Here is an 18831-nt window from a genome sequence, read left to right on the forward strand (position 1 = left end):
ACGACTTGAGAATAAAAAAAGAAATAAAAATTTTATTTCTAAACTTATTTTATGACTGCAAGATTCATTTGAAGTCATGACGAGACATGGAAACTTTAAAACATTGATTGATGCGTGTAGACTCCTTACAATGTTTATATAATTTTACTTTAGTTTGTTTACAATATCACGCCAGCTGATATTTGGGCTTGACGATGACTGCCCTGGAAAAGTCACTTCTGATTAATGTTTAGTTTTAAAATATGCAAGCAGAGAAATGATTTGCGGCGATTTTAAATGGTACCTCTTCTTTTATCATAAATTGAACTCATTAATAAGAAAAAAATTAAAATAATATGTTGAGGTACAGGGGATCATTCGATCTGTAGTCGAATGCACTACCTCTCCGCTATGGCAATACATCTGTTTTTTTTTAGTAGAAATGATTTGTTTAAATTTATTATCTCCCTTGGCCGGTGTAACGTAAAATATTCCCCTGTAAAAATTCTTTTATATTTATTTATCTATAAGAGAGAAAAGCTATTTGTAAGATCGGATTTTTTCGATATTTATCGGATAAATTTCTGTACAAAACATATCTAAGAACACTTCCAGACATATAAATTATCTTTGTGTGAAATTTGCAAAAGATATAATCAGATCCTTCATAACAATAGAAAAATCCAGGTTGTCCTCAATAGTTGTATATCTAAACAACATGATATTAATGCAGGTGTACCCCAAGAGTTGATCCTTGAACCTTTATTATTCCTGATCTTCATGAAATTGTATGTGAGATGGGTATATTTGCTGATGACACAACATATAATATACATAAGAGAAATACGAATGTACACATGTCCAAGATGATGGCAAAACCCTAGAAAATGGCCTTCAGTCCGTAGTGGAGTAGGATCATAAATGGTTGGTAACATTTAATATTACTAAGACTAAGCTTCTTTAGCAATTACAAAATAAGAAAATAAAACAGTAGACGTATGTATGTATGTATGTATGTATGTATGTATGTATGTATGTAAGGGCGAATGAACTCTTTTCTGGGTCAACGGCCAACTAGCACCGTGTATATTTGTGTGTGTGTATATGTGTATTGGGGTGGAGAGGGCTCCCGTAAGCCGTGGTGAAGGCAACCTTTCTAGGAGAAGCGAATCTCTGATTTAAAAAACCATAAAGCGGAAGAACAGTACCCGCATTAAGCTGGTCTGCAGTTTAATTTGTTGCTGGCTATCTTGCTCTTGCTTGTTGCTGGATCTCAACATTTTGAACCGAGAGAGAGACTTAGCTGTCGTACAAAGCTAAGACTCTGTAACATCATCTTTGTATAGATACTCCCTCAGGCATTTGGGCTCATAGATTTTAAATGTCTGAGGGAGTGGCACTCGTCTGACAAGACGTTGCAATCATCATGTATGTATGTATGTATGTGTGTATGTATGTATGTGTGTATGTATGTATATATGTATGTGTGTATGTGTGTGTGTGTGTGTGTTTGTGTGTGTGTGTGTGTGAAAATATTTAACCAATAAACTGTTTAAATTAAAGGTCACATTACACTGAAATTAACAGGAAATAGAAATCATTCACCAAGAATGGTTTATAATGAGTAAAATCTTTGTTTGGATGGATGAATAATTCATACAGAAAAATGTCGACAAGTTGAAATGCAAAATGTTCAAACTTGCCGACATATTTTTGTTACTTTTGCAAATTCATTCATAGCTTGAATTGGTTTAATTTTAAATCTTTCTTCTCTATCTGTCAATTGCTCAAACAGTAGGAAACACGACTGAAGCGCTAAATGTTTTGGTTTCGCGTCTAGCTGATGGCATCGAAGTCATTTATTTATTTTTTTCTAACTTTTGAAATTAGTTCTTTATCTTAGGTACAATATAGAATAGAGAATTGGCTCTGTAATAATAACTACGAAATTTGCATGAATTAAAATATATTTAAGCATATTTTACAACCAGCAAGACGAACCCCCTTCCCTCGCTAGTATAAAATACAATCAAATTTAATCGGTAAACAATTATGTCCCTTGGCTGTCGACCGTAATGTAAGCAAAAAATGGTGGACGAGACATTTTCGCCATTAAAATGTGTTTTTTTTTTTTTTTTTTTTTTTTATGAATATCTGATGATTTTGCATAAATTTTTGTTGTACTGTCTTTTTTAAAATCTAAAACTATAAATACATAATAAAATTTTTGTGCCATTTTCTTTATTTTGTTTTTGCAAGAAGTTTTTAACCCTTTGGGCCTTGACCCAATTAAGCAGTAATTAGCCGAAAAGATGATAGGCGATTGCAAAATTATTTGATAACATATGATTAGAAGGTCGAAATATCGGCCGTGTCGTTTTTATTTTTTTGTTTTTGTTTTTTTGTTTTTTAGCTAGGTTGGAAGGGCTGACAAATGGTTCATGCAGGGCTGGAAACATTAATATTGGAGTAACACTGGACCACGATTACAATGTATTGTTTGTTCCATGTATTTATTTATTTTTTTTTATTTTTGTATTTTTTTACATCGCTCCTAGGGATGACATTGATCGGTAAACAATTATGTCCCCTGGCTGATGACCTTAATGTAAGCAAGAAATGGTGGACGTAACATTTCGCCATTAAAATGTGTGAGTTCGTTTTTTTTTTTTTTTTTTTTTTTTTTACACGGAGGTCACCATTTATCAAGGCTCGGAAGCCACTCAGGGATAAGGGTTATTGCAAGTACAGATTACTCTGAAGGAGACTAGAGTTTCATGTGTGTACTATCAATAAAAGTGGCCATACAAAAAACGTGTGGAAAGGTGTTGAAGGCGTTCCTATCCCATCGCGGTTAACCACCTAACGAAGGCCAGAGAAATAATTGGCCGAAACGTCGTGAAACAACAACTAGAAGATGAGGATGACAATAGTCAGCAATAAATAAATGGATAAACGATACAAATTTACTTAATAAGAATTCCAATTAATTAAATAATATTCTTCAAGTTCTTTTTTTTTTTTTATAAATCTTTGAATATTTATTCACTGTGCAAATTTCTAAATATCTTATTAATTTGCATAATTTTGGTTGTACTGTCCTTTTTAAACCTTACACATAAATACATAATAAAATTTTTGTACCATTTTCTTTATTTTGCTTTTTTTATGAGAAGTTTTTAATATTAGTGTAAAACTAAATAACCACCACAATATATTGTTTCTTTCATGTAATCATTTTATTTAAAATAATGTTGTTTTTTTTTTTTTTTTTTTTTTTTTTTTTACCAAACTCCTTGGGATGACCTTGCGATTTAATTATACACTGAATGGGTTAATATTAATTGAACTCATTCATTTTAGCAAAAATTAAGAGATTTATAATTATAAGCCAAAAAGGGACGATAAAAATGTCTCGGTTTTATCCGGTAAAAAGTGGATTATTGATGGATGAATAATGATGGATTATGTTAATCTGGTTAAGGATTATTTAATTATAAGCCACAACAAGTCAATTAGAATGGATTTATCTGCACTGATTATAGTGATAAACTTTGTGTAAAGAACGCAATCATTATGCAGAGGAATTGAGATATACACAGTGGAACGATAAAATTGTCACCCTAGAAAAGACCCCATGATTCCATTTCCGTTTGATAAACACCAGTTTTCTTCTTTTGTTGCAGACCATCTACTAGTTAGCCAGTTGTGTATAAATCCCAAAAGCGATAGGAGCCTTCTATCATGTCTGAAAGTGACACAATGTTTAATGAGCGAAATCGGAGATGCGCCGCTGTACAATTCATGTTGTCTACTGATCCAAGTTATGACATCAGGACCATTGCCAGCACTCTCAAATGCAAATCCAGACAGTTCAACGCTTGATGGCACAGCTCAATGAAGTTTCCGGCTACGGTTATGATCTTTGGTGTGGTTTCAAGTGAGGGCCACCTTACTTTTGAAATTGGCTTGTACCTGGATTTGAAGAGTGTGGTGATGCCCTGGTGCATCCAGGTGGCTACTGGCAGACTCTGTATGTGGCAGCAGGACTCAGTGCCAGCCCACAAGTCTAAAGAGACCCAGACTTGACTTCAGAAAGAGTGCTATGACTTTGTACCTTTCTCTCATTGGCTCCTATCCTCCCCCCACCTGAACCTACTGCACTACTTTGTTCCATCATACGTCGAGAACATCACCAACATGAGCTCTCACAACACCAAATCCAGCCTAATCACCGCATATGCAGAGTATTCACTGAACTCCCGCCGGTGCTTGTGGAAAAGGCATGTTCCCAGTTCAAGGCAGTGATTGAGGCTGAAAGCGGCTACATTGAATAGATGTCAGTCTACTACATAATCAAGTTACCTGAATTGGTTTTAAAATAAAGATGTAGTGTTGCTTCTTTTTTAGGGTGACAACTTTATCGTTCCACCCTGTAATATCCAAACTGGGAGGTCGGCAATGAAACGTGATGAAACTAATAAAATGAACAAAAGAACTCAATTATAAAAATATCTTGGAATCCTTAGGTTTAACTACTTTACTACAAACCAGAATTAGGGTTGACTATGGCCATCTCTATAACAGGCTGAGAGATATAACATTACATCGGGGGGGGGGGGTCACAATTTTTAGAAGTGTTTTCTTGCTAAATAAAAAATTGCCAAATACAAAAGCATGGAATAAATAGCAGAACCCTTTTTAAAACAAAACAACAAAAGGATTTATTTCAGCTTCAGAAAGTTGACTGTTGGACTGTGTCCGGGTTGAGAAAGAAGAAATAGAAGACTTTTTTGGTTTTCCCAGTCGGATAGCTTGTCCAGTGGACAGGGGCAAGAAAGAAAGAAAGAAAGATGTATGGCTTCTCTGCTGATTGCATTCCCTCTGCTTACTGACTGTTTTCCAAAAGGGGCTAAAGAAATTCCTTAAGAGACAGATGAATCAATGCGCCCCACCAGCTGATTGGTCAGTATATGGTTGAATCACTCGGCGAGGTAGGTATTAATTCACAAAAGAAAATAGATCATTTTCTCTAACTAGAGGCAAATCTTACAATTCGTCAGCAGAGATGTTTTTAGTTCCTAACAGTTCACTGTTATGAAAAGAAATTGGAATCTTAGGAAGATCTCTATCATTCCAGTAATTATAGGAGCAACTAGATTCATAAAAAAGAATTTCAAAAACTACCTGGCAACTATACCTGGTGAACCAAGTGCAAGAAAGATTCAGACACTCGCACTTAAAGGGACGCTAAGAATCTTAAAATGATCTCTTGGTCGGAATATCAGTTTTTTCATCACTTATCAAGGCCCGGAGGCCACTCAAGGATAAGGGTTAATTAGTGTACAGTGGTTAAAGGGAACATGTTGCAGTCATATTTAGTAGTGGAAATTTGGTAAATTGGATTACTTAAGGGGATTGCTCATCAAGAATTTGTTCACATTGGACTTGAAGACAACCATATTGTAGTAAGTTGGAAAGCAGGAAAACGGAACAGAGTTCCACAGACATGCAATTCTAAGAAAGAAGCTTTGTTCATGGAATCTATGTTTATGTTTAGGCACATATAAAGAGTGGGGGAAATTATTGATAGTGGTCTCAGCTAGACAAGTGTTTTTCATGAAAGTCAGGATAGGGGGCCGATAGATTGGAGCTGAGACGAGCACTTGCCATGAAAATAACAATAAAGCAGAGATAGGCTTGCAACGTCTCTTCTGTGAGAAAGAGGTTGCAGGGAAGAGAAAATGACATCCCCCACTAGACTACAAAGTCTATTTTGTACTCTGTCAAGACAAAATACACTGCCTCTTGGATATACTTGGTTCTTATACAGGTAGAGAATTGCATCAGCAGTGAAATATCTACTAGCACGGTAGAACGATCCCACCATTTTCCCAGCAACCTTAGCAACGGATTTGATGTACATGTTCCATTTTAGATCAGGAGTAAAGGTCAGACCTAGAAGTTTGTCAAAACATGCAGCCTCCCCAAGACAAGATGGAAAGATAAGAGCTTGGTTTTAGATGCATTAAAATTAACCAGCCACCGTTTTCCTTATTGCACCACATGCTTAATATCAGAAGAGAGAAAAACAGACATTGGTCATTTCCAACCCTTGTAGTGTGTTACCATAGATGGTAGTGTCGTCTGCATAAATATCTACAAATGATCTAAGAATGTGATCTAGGTAATCATTGATGAATATGTCAGTCATTTTCTATTTTGCCAACATCACTCCCCACTAGTTCTTCACCTTAATTTTGTAACTATGCATATTTCCAATTTATTTTTAGATGCATTAAAATTAACCAGCCACCTTTTTCCTTATTGCACCATATGAGCAAAATCAGAGGAGAGAGAATTAGAGAGAATTTACGGCGTTTGAAGTATTCCTATAGATAGTAGTGTTGTCAGCATAAATGTCTACAAATGATCTTAGGATGTGATTTGGAAGATCATTGATGTAGATCAGGAAGAGAGTTGAGCTTAGGATTCATCCCTGAGGGACTCCAGCATTAATACTGTGAGCTTCTGATTTCTGTCCATCAACCACTACTCTTGTGAACTTATCAGAGAGAAATGATTTAATAATTGAAAAGACATTTCCAGTTATACCATAATGGAGTAGACCTTTATGCCATACCCTATCAAAGGCCTTTGATATGTCAAGGGCAATTGCCCTAGAAAGGAAGCCTCTGTCGAGAGATTCGCTAATCCTATGAGATATAATTGTTAACACATCAGCTGTAGATCTATTAGAATGAAAGCCATATTGCATGTCACTGAGGAGGTTATATTTGCTGAGGTGGTTGACTACTTTTCTATTTAACACAGATTCTAGCAACTTACTAATGACGCACAGGAGACTTACAGGTCTGTATTGAGGGGGAGATGAGCGATCACTTGAATTTTTAAATACGGGACATACTGATGAGGTTTTCCAGGGTGTTGGGAAGCATTTCTCCTTAAACACTTAAATAGCTTTGTAAGTATGGGAGCTAGTTCTGGTTGAAACTTTTTCAGCACTATAATAGGAATGCCATCAGGGCCAGTTGCTTTACTGGAATCAAGGTTTTTGATAAGCTTGGCAACATCACGTACAGATATTTGTAAATTGTATAGCGTGTTTTCAGACACAGGAGGAAATATGGGTGGTTGGTAGCTCTGATCGCATAGGGTAGAATTAGCTGTAAAGTTTTTAGCAAAGAGTTTGGCTTTGTCCGATGTTGACGGGATTACCCCAGGTCCATTGATGATGGTTAAGATAGAGCACACACTTCTATTCAGGACCCTATTTGTTATTTGCTAAAACTGGTGGGAACCAAGCCACTGCTCAGCTACTTTGGACTTGACAGACTGTGCATACAATTCTTGTGTTCTTCATTACTTTTTTTACAGTGGATACTGGCAGTCCTGAAAGTGGCTTTAGTCTTAGTACATCTATTATGTTGGAAGCAATGGAAAAAGTGAGTTAGTGGGTGAATGTTTGGCAATCCGGTAGGATGCCCTATTCTCAGCTTGAATAAACTGATAAGAAAATTTTAAAAAAAGATTCTAATCGTATCCATAATAAGATACAACTTCTTTATAAAAATAATCCCACTTTAAAATATAAACCATTCATTCATGCACATTGTTTAGTAAAAACTAACAGGGTGGAGAGGGTGGCTGCCTTGCCCGGTCATAAAATATGCTTAAATATATTTTAATTCATGCAGATTTCGTATTTATTATTATAAAGCCAATCCTTTATTGCATCTTATGATTTCAAAAGTTAAAACAAAATGACTTGGGTGCCATCAACTAGACATGAAACCAAAATATTTAGCACTCCTGCTGTGTTCCCTACCGTTTGAGCTATCAACACATAGATAAGAAAGATTAAATATTAAACTACTACAAACTATGAATGAATTTGCGTATGCACAAGATTAATATAAATATGTCAGCAAGTTGAAATGAACATTTTGCATTTCAACCTGCGGACATATTTATGTATGCATTATTCATCCATGCAAGCAAAAGTTTTACTCGTTATAACCATGATATGATTTTTTTTTTTTTACACAGGCATCACCACATTATCAAGGCCAAGAGGCCACTCAAGGATAAGAGTTAAAGAGTGTACAGTAGAAATTGGACAATATAGTAATCATTAGTAATGAAAATTCGGTAAATTTGATAATTTATATGAAAGGGCTGCCATGGCAGTTTCAGACCCTCAGTCCTAGTACAGGGTGTCCACAAAGTCTAGCTGCATAATCTACAGGGTACCCACAAAGTCTGGCTACATAATCTACAGGTGTCCACAAAATCTGGCTACATAATCTACAGAGTTCTCACAAAGTCTGGCTACATATCTACAGGGTGCTCATAAAGTCAGGCTGTATAATCTACAGGGTGTCCACAAAGTCTGGCTGTATAATCTACAGGGCATCCACAAAGTCTGGCTACATAATCTACAGGGTGTCCACAAAGTTTGGCTACATTATGTAGCCAAACTTTGTGGACACCCTGTATAATGAGATTACCCCAGGGTGATTGGAAAAGTAGGATAGTAAATAAAACTTATAATCTAGATAATAACAAGATGTAGGTCAGGAATGTGAGTAGACGCTGTGTTTGGAATCTGACTGTGACTGTTTTGATAATTTCAAACTTGAGATGAAAATGAAATATTTCATTCCTTGTATTTTGAGTAATTAGATTGAGGAATGTGATAAGAATTGCAGAAATACATCATTGATCAAGAGAAAATGGAAAAAACAACAAATCAAGACTTGCGATCAAAATGTGTAGCTGTTCAGTCTTTTGATCCCTTGAACAGGAAGCTGGGGAGTTTACTGTATCTGCAAATCCAAATGTAGAAAGAGAATGTTGACATTCTACCAGAATTGTAAGCTATAAAAAATTATTGTTTTGATTCTTTTTTTTGGCCGAAACATCTTTCACACTTTTGGGGCCGATAAAGAATGAGGCATAGTACAACACTAAAAGGTACACCTGCCAGGCATTACCTCCTCTCTTTGAGGAGCAGTTGGATTATTGCTAATCATCTAAGGTGTCTTATTTTTTCAAAGCCAAAATGCTGCCTTGGGAACATCGATTTTTTTTTTTTTTTTTTTTTGTTACCCCATTCTTCCATCTTGTGCCACATCTTCCTACAATTGGAAATTTGTAAATAACAGCTGCCTTGATAACTGGTGTGCTGAATCTACACATGGTCCATTTTTTTGTTTTTTGTTTGTTTAACTTGGAAAATCACTGCATCAAAGGTATCAAAGGGAGACAACTAGATTTATTAACTTAGAAGAATGAGAAAATTGGATATTCTCATTCTACAATGATAGGCAAAGTGTGGTTAGGTGATGCAAGCGAATATTCTAAACAAATGCTTGTCAGCACACACATGTCAGCACACACATGTCAGCAGCAAAAGATGAAAAAAAAAGTGACTGATTAAATAAATATACATTTATTCACAATGTGTCTTTGTTTAGCCTATCCCACATGAGAGTTTCAAAGGCTCTTGGCAAAACCAAACATATGACCACAGAGACACATTACTCAAAGAATGCACATATTTTATATATATACACTTTCTCAGTGGTTTAACAGGTACGGGATCAATTAGGGTTTAAAGACCCCACAAAATAAGCAAAGCAGTAGGGACACGTTGGAGTTTACACTGGTTGACTTTTAATGCATATGCCACATGTAAACAAACAGATCATATTTAATATCTGTTTTTTTTTTTTTTTTTTTTTTTTTTTTTTTACAGATGCTCTAATTTTACAGTGTCAACCCCAATGCATCGCTTCATTTTTACTTATTTTGTGGAATCATTAGAACCTAAGTGATCCCAGGCATGCTAACACGCACAGTATGCACCTACATCTCTACATGCCTATTCCATTCCCACACACACACACACACACACACATTTTATACATATACACTCTCTCAGTAGCATTATAGGTAGGCTAAGGCTAACACACACACACACACACGCACACACACACAACAACACAACATACACGCACATCATAGTCCTATTCCATTTACGCACACTGCAACAGCTGAAATAGACACATGTACTCAATTCTACACACAAGCGTCAAGCTTCAAAACGATACAGATCTCGTGAAAATCCATCGCCCCTGTCGAAAGTTTTAGGCAGACATACAAACATACATACATACATAGATTGAAACAGACATAGGCGACAGATTTTCACGAGATCGGTATCATTTTGAACCTCGACCCTTCAAATGACAAATATCATAAATTGGCCAAAAACATTAATTCATTCACCCTCAACTGGGCACTTTTCTACAGGCAGGGGTCGCTTTTTTCGCCACTAGTTTCGAAGGTCATCCCATCATTTCGATTGTCTAGCGTTAATTTAAACCTATGTCACTTCCGGCTTGGCGATGGGCGCAACAGCAAAGACGTCCCATTTTTCCACATTCTTTTCCTCCTTTGCGATACGGATTTGAGCCTGCCTGCCTTCTACCACTTTTTTTTTTTTTTTTTTGCTGAACACACACCTCCAAACACTCGGGTAATGCCGGGAACCCAGGCTAGTTATAAATAAATATGAAATATGAAAGAAATGTTGGGGCAGATGATGTTGTGGGAGGCAGGATCAGGAACTGCTGTTAATCATAAAAGGTATGGTCACTGTTGTTAATTTTAGATACAAACAATGATGACGATGATGATGATCAGAAATTGTTGCTAGCCGAAGAGGGTAAGATCATTGCTGTTAATTAAAGATAGGAAAAGATGATGATGATGATGATGATTATGATTATGATGATGCAGGCAGGAAAGATTGGGGACTTTTGCTAGATATAGGCTGTTGTAATATCTTTACAAAATGAGGATATGATTAAAGAAAATTAGAAAGCTCTACTTATAGACACTAGCGACAGGAACTGACCAATCAAATGGGGCCACATTCTGCTAGCAACCAATCAGGAACTTGAATTGCTCCATAAAAATATTGTTTTCTTTTTTTTTTGGAATTCCTGCACTTAATTTTTCATGTCTAATTGTTGAATGAAAAAAAATGATTTGCAGATCGTCAAGTTCACCACATCGAAGCACACGTAACAAAAAATCTGTCCTGTTCCCTTTTTGACGTTATCGCAAACAAGCTTTCTTCAACTGATACCAGAATGCAAAGTACACCGTACCGACATCGAGCTGACAAAAAAGAAATCGTTCCCAACTGGAAAAATGCTGGCTTTTTATCTTTTCAAACCCACCGCGTCTCAATTTGCATAAAACACGTTTTTGTATCGTGTCGGTCAGGTTTCGAGTTTAAGACTTTTTTCTCTTTCTTTTCTTAAATGACTGACACCCACGGTAATCATGCACAACAATTTTCACACATAGAAATAGCTCCAAGATTCATTTGGCGAATATCAAGCAAACGAGGAAGAAAATAAAACTCATGCTCGGATTTCACGAGAGCGGGGACAAGGTCACGTGTTCTCACAAGATTTAGAAATTTGGCTGTTTTTCCAAGGAAAATAAATCTCAATGCTCTCTCCCTAATATCACCTTATTAACAAAAAAATAAACAAAAAACAAACAAACAAACAAAAACAAACAAACAAACAACTTACACTAAAGAAGACCAAATTGATAAAGTTATACTTTACCCCCACCCCAACTAGAGAAACAATTGAAAATTGATAATGTATTTTTTTACAACATTTATCTCATCGTGAAGAGATAGAAAATCGGATGTTAGTTATCATAAGGCCATCATGTGAAATAATAGATAAATGAATAAATAAATAAATAGTAGATAACAATATCAATGCGTTTACTGTCAAAATTAAATTCCTCTGAACTAAATGACCTCAATAATACTTTTTTTAATTTGACAGGAGAATTATTAAGTGTTAAATATTGGTTCTTAGTGAACAATGTTGTAACGGAGCTGCTGTTGTAATATATATGCAAATGACCGGTCCCGTGTTCGATGTGACGTAATGGTAAAGAGAAAGAAAAGGCAGAGATAAAAAGACACATGGCCTGAGAAAGAATGGCATGCAGGGAGAAGCACGTGTTTGAGATATGGCCATAAAATAACAGTAGGTATCACGTGGGTGACGAGAGCGTCTTAAGAAAAGACATGGCAGACGACATAAACTAAATGAACTGTTTAAAACAAGATGCAAGGCGTTGTTGGAAACACCAAGAATAAATGACTTTCGTTAAAAAAAAAAAAAAGAAGAAAAAATACTGAGTCGAATTTCTTTCTTTTTCCTTTCTTCTGTTTCTTCGCAAGATTTTCATTGACAACGTGTTGGGCCTGTTAAAATATTACAGAAGGTTAGTAAAAAAGCTGTACAATATTATAATGTGACATAATTACACAAATAAAGATTATGAAAAATTAATATGTTCCTTTTTTTTTACGTTTCTCATTTTTTTTTCTGTTGTTGTTGTTGTTATGCCCTGTTTGTACTGTGTACTGCTTCTAACAAAACCAGATGCTGATCTTTCAACAACTTCAGCGCGTGTGACAAAAATAGACACCTTTCTATCTCTCTGCATGCATCTTCTTTTTTTTCTGACAAACAATGAGGTATCGTATCATTAAGGTCTCAGGATCATCAGCAGTTAGTAAACTGTATAATAGGGATGCTATTTTTTTTTCCGAAGTCATTTTTGAGTTTTCCTCTAGCATTATCATTAGGTGACGTGCCATTCACAATGATAATGACGATCCCTGAATGCCAGCAGTGATAGTAGCAGCAGGTTTCCGATCTTGTTTCCCAGCATCCGGCGCTAGCATCACTGATAGCATTGTCCTCTATGACGAGCAGAAGTCTCGATCTTGCCTGCCTGCATCATCATCATTGTTAGATATTTAGCAGGGCAATGCTGAAGATATTATTAGTTGACGATTTGTTATAATCACTGTAATTTTTCTAAAATTAGAATGTTATCATAGCAAAATATTATTTACAGAGAAAATTATTTATGTTAGGATATTTTAATAGAAAGAAGGTAGAACATAAACAATAATTTAAAAAATAGGTTGACCTCTATAGTCTTACGTAGAGGTCATTTTAAAGTGACCTGGAATTTGAATCAGTCAAAAATCAGGAGTGAGAAAGAGAGCGGATTGGGTCGGACGGTGATGGCTCCCTGTAGAGGGGACCAGAATGCGTTAGTCTAGGACCAGCAGTAGCTTTCAAATGGGGAAACATTGGTAATAAAAGTTGCTGAAAAGACAACTAGAGACTTGTTCATTCATTGGGATGAATCTTCTTTGCAGCTTAGTTTTTCCCAAAGATACGTCAAACAAGATCAGGGATGGACCAGGTATGTTTTTCTGATTGGCCCGATCTTACAACCCCAAAGAACTATTATTTGGTCCTTTTGATAGATGTCTGTTGTTAAAATGTATCTGTTGTGATAAGTTTTATACCACTAGACAATACACATGTTTAGACACACGTACATAATATACATGCCTCCATATTATACAGAACAAATATTACATATGATGTTTCTGAATTTCTGAGATGAGGATTGGTCATTTGTATTATTTGGATTTGTTGGCCTACTGTTCTCATCTTCAGTGTGATTTTCGCAATGTTTCGGTTGATGTAACCTCCGACCTTCTTCAGGTGTATTTTGTCGAACTCAGGAATGTTTCTGTCCGCAAGGACCTGTGGCGCATTGGTTAGAGTAGTTGGAAAATCAATTGTAAAAATGTGATATTTTCTTGAAGGTTGAAGGTTCAATCCTCAGTGTGGGCGATCGAAAAATACAATTGTGAATTAATTTGAACCTTTAGCCAGTCATGGCTGATGGAATAAATAGTAAAATAAAAGTAAATAAAGGGTTCCGCTTGAAATTCCATCCAAATTCCTGAGTTCGACAGAAACATTCCTGAGTTCGATAAGATACACCTGAAGAAGTTCGGAGGTTACATCGACTGAAACGTTGTGAAAATCATACTCAAGATGAGAACATGAATCCAAATAATTCAAATATTACATATTTGTTCTGGTGTTGTATACCCCCATCAAGGTTATATGGAACCCCCGACAATATTACATATTCGTTCTGTCACTGTTATACCCCCCCCAGTATACATCATCATCATCATCATCATCATCATCATCATCATCTGTTCCTACCTACAATTAATAACAGTGATCTTACCCTCTATGGCTAGCAACAATTTCTGCATCATCATCATGATTATTTGTATCTACAATTAACAAGTGACCCTACCCTCTATGACTAACAGCAGTTCCTGATCCTGCCTACAACAACATCATCTGCCCAAATATTTCTTTCCTATTTCATATTTATTTATAACTAGCCTGGGTACCTGGTGTTGGCCGAGTGTTTGGAGGTGTGTATTGAGGAAAAAAAAAAAAAAGTGGTAGTAGGCAGGTAGGCAGGCTCGTGCCACAAAGGAGGAAAAGAATACAAAAAAAAACAAGAAAAAAAAACGCGACGTATTTGCTGCTACACCCATCATCAAACCGGAAGTGGCGAAGGTTTAAATTAAGTCACTCAAAAAGAGGGGATGACTTTCGAAAATATTGTTGAAAAAAGCGACCCCTCCCTGTAGAAAAGTGCCTAGTTTGAAGTGAAGGAATTAATATTTTTAGCCAATTTTTTTATTTGTCGTCTGAAGGGTCGAACTTCAAAACAATACAATCTCGTGAAAGTCTGTCGCCTTTATCAAAAGTTTTAGGCAGACATACATACATACATACATACATACATACATACTAATTGCATCATCTTTACAGAGGTTAACCATCCAAATGCTCCCCACCAACCTCATCACAGTTATCAGGTCAATCCTCAGTGACACCTAAACCCCGTCTGTCACCCTGAAGATGACTTTTCAGGCCAGCATTAGACTTGCACAGTCTGCCACACATTTGGTAGACAAAGTTGTGCATTAAAACTTGTTTCACTTCTGGCTCTGTTTTTCTGCTTACTCTGCTCGTGGTATGTGTTTTTTATGGTTAATGTAAGCTGCTTTTGAGAGGAGCATACGATTACAAGCCTCACATTTCCAGCTGTTCAATTCAATGGGCAAAACCGACATGCTTCCCTTCCAAAGGCTTCTCTTGAGTTCAGCATGATTGATTCTTTCGCTCGCAAAAAATTCAGAACCCCCTCCAACTAGCCTCCTCCATTCAAGCCGGCGTTCTACCAGGGTCTCCCAGTTCTGAACAAGAATCTTAAAAGCTTTAAGATCGTCTTTTATGAAATCCTTGAAGCGCTTCCTTGGTCGATGTTGAGGATGTTTCCCAGTCTTAAGCTTGCCATAAAACAACTGCTTAGGCAGCTTCACATCCTCCATTTGGACAACGTGACCTACCCTGAACAACCGGTTCCTCATCACCATTGCTTCGATGCTCAAACACCCAGCCTTACCAAGAATATCCGTGTCAGGTATCAGTGACCGCCATTTCACATTTAGAACTCGTTTGAGGCATTTCTTATGGAATCTCGAGTTGCTTCAAGTACCGACATTGTGTTGTCCAACATTCAGATGAGTAAAACAAAACAGAAAGCACACAGGTCGAGTAAACACTGATCTTGATTTTGACAGAAATGTCACGATCACACCACAGCCACTTTTCTAGTGTTCCAAATGCCATGCTAGCCCTCTTGATGTGAAGACGATCTCCTCATTCAGAGAGCCATCTCTGGAGATTGTACTAACCAAGTACACAAATGTGTCCACAACCTCTAGTCTGTTTTCCCCCACATAGATGTTTAGTTCAATGTACGGAGCGCCAAATGCGGGGGTAAACATCACTTTCATCTTCTTAATGCTGATAGTTAAGCCAAAAGCGTCACATGCTGCTGAAAAAAAATTCACTATATTTTGCATATCGCGCTCCGAGTGAGACACAAAATCATCATCATCAGCATAGAGTAGTTCCCTAACTAGACCTCTAAATGTTTGTGACTTGGCATTGAATCTTCTTAGATGAAATACTTTGCCAGTAGTCCTAAAGTGGAAAAAGACACTTTCATTGCAACCCTTAAATGTGTATGCAAGAAGCACTGCGAAGTAAATTAAGAATAGAGTTGGAGCCGGAATATCCCCCTGTTTCACACTGTTCTCAACGGCAAATTCCCCAGATAGTTGCCCGTTGTATGCAACGAAAGCCTTCATATTTCTGTGGAGTTCTTGAAACATCCTGACAAAGGTAGGAGGACATCCAATCTTCCCAAGAATTACCCACAAGACCTGTCTGTTTACGGTATCGAACGCCTTTGTGAGGTCCACAAATACTTAATAAAGTGGCAACCGTTGTTCAATACACTTTTCCTGCAGCTGTCTTTCAGTAAATATCAGATTTACAGTGCCCCTACCCTCAGTAAAACCACATTGCGACTCAGGAATAATTAACGGACAGATGTTTTCGATGAGCCTATCCAACAAGACTCTCGCCAGCACCTTCCCTGCCAATTCAAGAATTGTTATCCTATGGTGGTGATCGCAGTCAGACTTTGATCCTTTTCCCTTATAGAGAGTGACTAATAGGCAATTTATCCAATTGAGCCAAGACTTTTTGATCAGCATGTGTAATGCATTGATTACATGCATCCCTCTATGTTGAAGCAGCTCAATGCGAATGCAGGCTGGTGCTTTCCCAGCCTTTATCCTCCCTATAGCCGACACAACCTCAATGAGTGAGGGTAACTTATCCATGTGATGAAGAATGTCAAGCTGAGGAAAGCCACTAATGATATTTTCATCGACAGTTGATGGGTAGAAAAACAAATCAGCAAAATGCTCCAACCATCGCTCTCTGATTTTATCTCGATCTTTGATGAGAGTTGACCTATCTTTGGACAGTAAAGATACAAAAGGACCTGCTTAAGAGGACTATATAGGTCTTTGGTGCTTTCCGGTCATAAGCGGATTGAACCTCTGCAGATATATTGGATCACCACATATTCTTCATTCTCTTAAGCTCTTTCTGTAGAACTGCGTTATGCTCCTTGTATTTTGTTTCAACAACTGTTCTGTTTCTGAGATTGTCATTCAAAAGTTTCTCATGAAGGACATTTTTTTTCTCCGAGAAAGCCTTTATTTCTTAATCATTATCATCAAACCAGTCTCTGTATACAGACTTCTTCAGATCAAGTATTTCCACTCCAGAAGTATATACCTGATCTTTAAAAGTTTCCCAGGTGTCATCAAACTCAACTGTGCTTACTTTTTCCTCCAAAGCCATGCGAATTGCAGGATCTCTTAGTTTTGAGACATCAACACATTTTAGAACCTTAACCCCTGCCATTCGAATCTTTCTACAAATGCAGAGCTTAAATTTTTCACATACCAACTTGTGATCAGTTTCACAGTCAGCTCACATTGCACATGTCTCTCACACATTGCACATGTCTCTCATGTCGCTTTTATGTTAAAGTCGATCACATGCCCATGTTTTCATTGGAGGTGTGTCCATCTGACTTTAAACTTACGCTTTTGACGAAAGAATGTATTAGACACAGCAAGATTAAATTCCGAACAAAGCTGCAGTAAAAGTAAACTATTACTGTTAACTTTGGCGATGCCATAACGGCCAAGCGCACCCCATATGTCATGGTCCTGACCAACATGCGCATTGAAATCGCTGAGTACAATCAGCTTCTCTTCAATTGCTACAGCTGCAATGGTATTTCGAAGTCTCTTAAAAGGACATGATTCTTTCTTCTGTGATGTTAACAAACATTTGACTACTCAACTCACAATTCACTGTTAGACATAATACCAAATAGTAACCTCTTTACATCCAAGTGGCAGTACACCTTGTTTGGGGTGTAAAATAGTAAAATAAAAAAAATGTGTAATATAGATTAGGAAGGTATTGCAGACAATTTTAAAAATGGTCAAAAATCTTTATTGGGAAAGGAATTTTAAACGAGAATTCTTGTGTTCTTTCAGAACGATATAAGAGGATCAGGCTCCAACCTTTCCAATGCCAGTAGTGAACATGGTAGCCATGATGATAATCTGCAGAGGCGAATCACTATTGGTAAGTATATGTTATGGTTGTAAATTTAAGAGCGATGTCATAGCTTAGGAGCAAACGTCTTCAAGGGAGACAATTTAAACATGACAGAAGCAAATCTTTCTTCTGTGGATTCTATAATTGGTGCATACACTGGCAGAATAAACAAGTATCGACCACATTCCAGAGGGGTCCTGAGCTTCATGAGACGATCAGTGATTCCAGTTCCATGTTCAATCTTCTCAACAAGAGTGGATCTGATCACAAAGCCAACGCCACCATCCTGCTTCATGCCTTCCGGTTTAACTGTCCAGAAAAGTGTATAACCCGACTTCACTTCAGTAATCCTCACCTTATAGACAGTAGTCCTCACCTTATAGACATGTTTCAGGCACAACTGCTATATTGATATTTAATCTTTGTAGCTCATTTATAACCAGTGCTGTTGTTTATTTCCAGATTAAGAAGTGTTCTAATGTTCTAACAACTTATGTTCAGTTTCATCATACTTCCTGTAAATTTCTTATTTCTGTTGTTCCTGCTGTAGTGAATCCCCGTTAACTGCAGTAAGCTAACCAGCTTGGTTCCGATAGGCAATTTTTAGTGCACCTTTTCTAGCACCCTCCCATACAATGGGTGAGCAGTGCTGTCCCTAAATAGGGCTGCTCAGTCACAAAAATCTCTGCCAGAAAGTGTCCCTATCAGAATAAATCAGAACATCATAACGACGTTAAGAAAAGATTCTTGCCACCTATGTGTGAAATTATGACTGTGTGCTCCCAACTGATTAAGTCTGTACATGTCAACATGCCTTCCT

Source organism: Euprymna scolopes, chromosome 7 (assembly GCF_053919585.1).
Source record: "Euprymna scolopes isolate OS-2025 chromosome 7, ASM5391958v1, whole genome shotgun sequence".
In the NCBI taxonomy this organism is placed as follows: Eukaryota; Metazoa; Mollusca; class Cephalopoda; order Sepiida; family Sepiolidae; genus Euprymna; species Euprymna scolopes.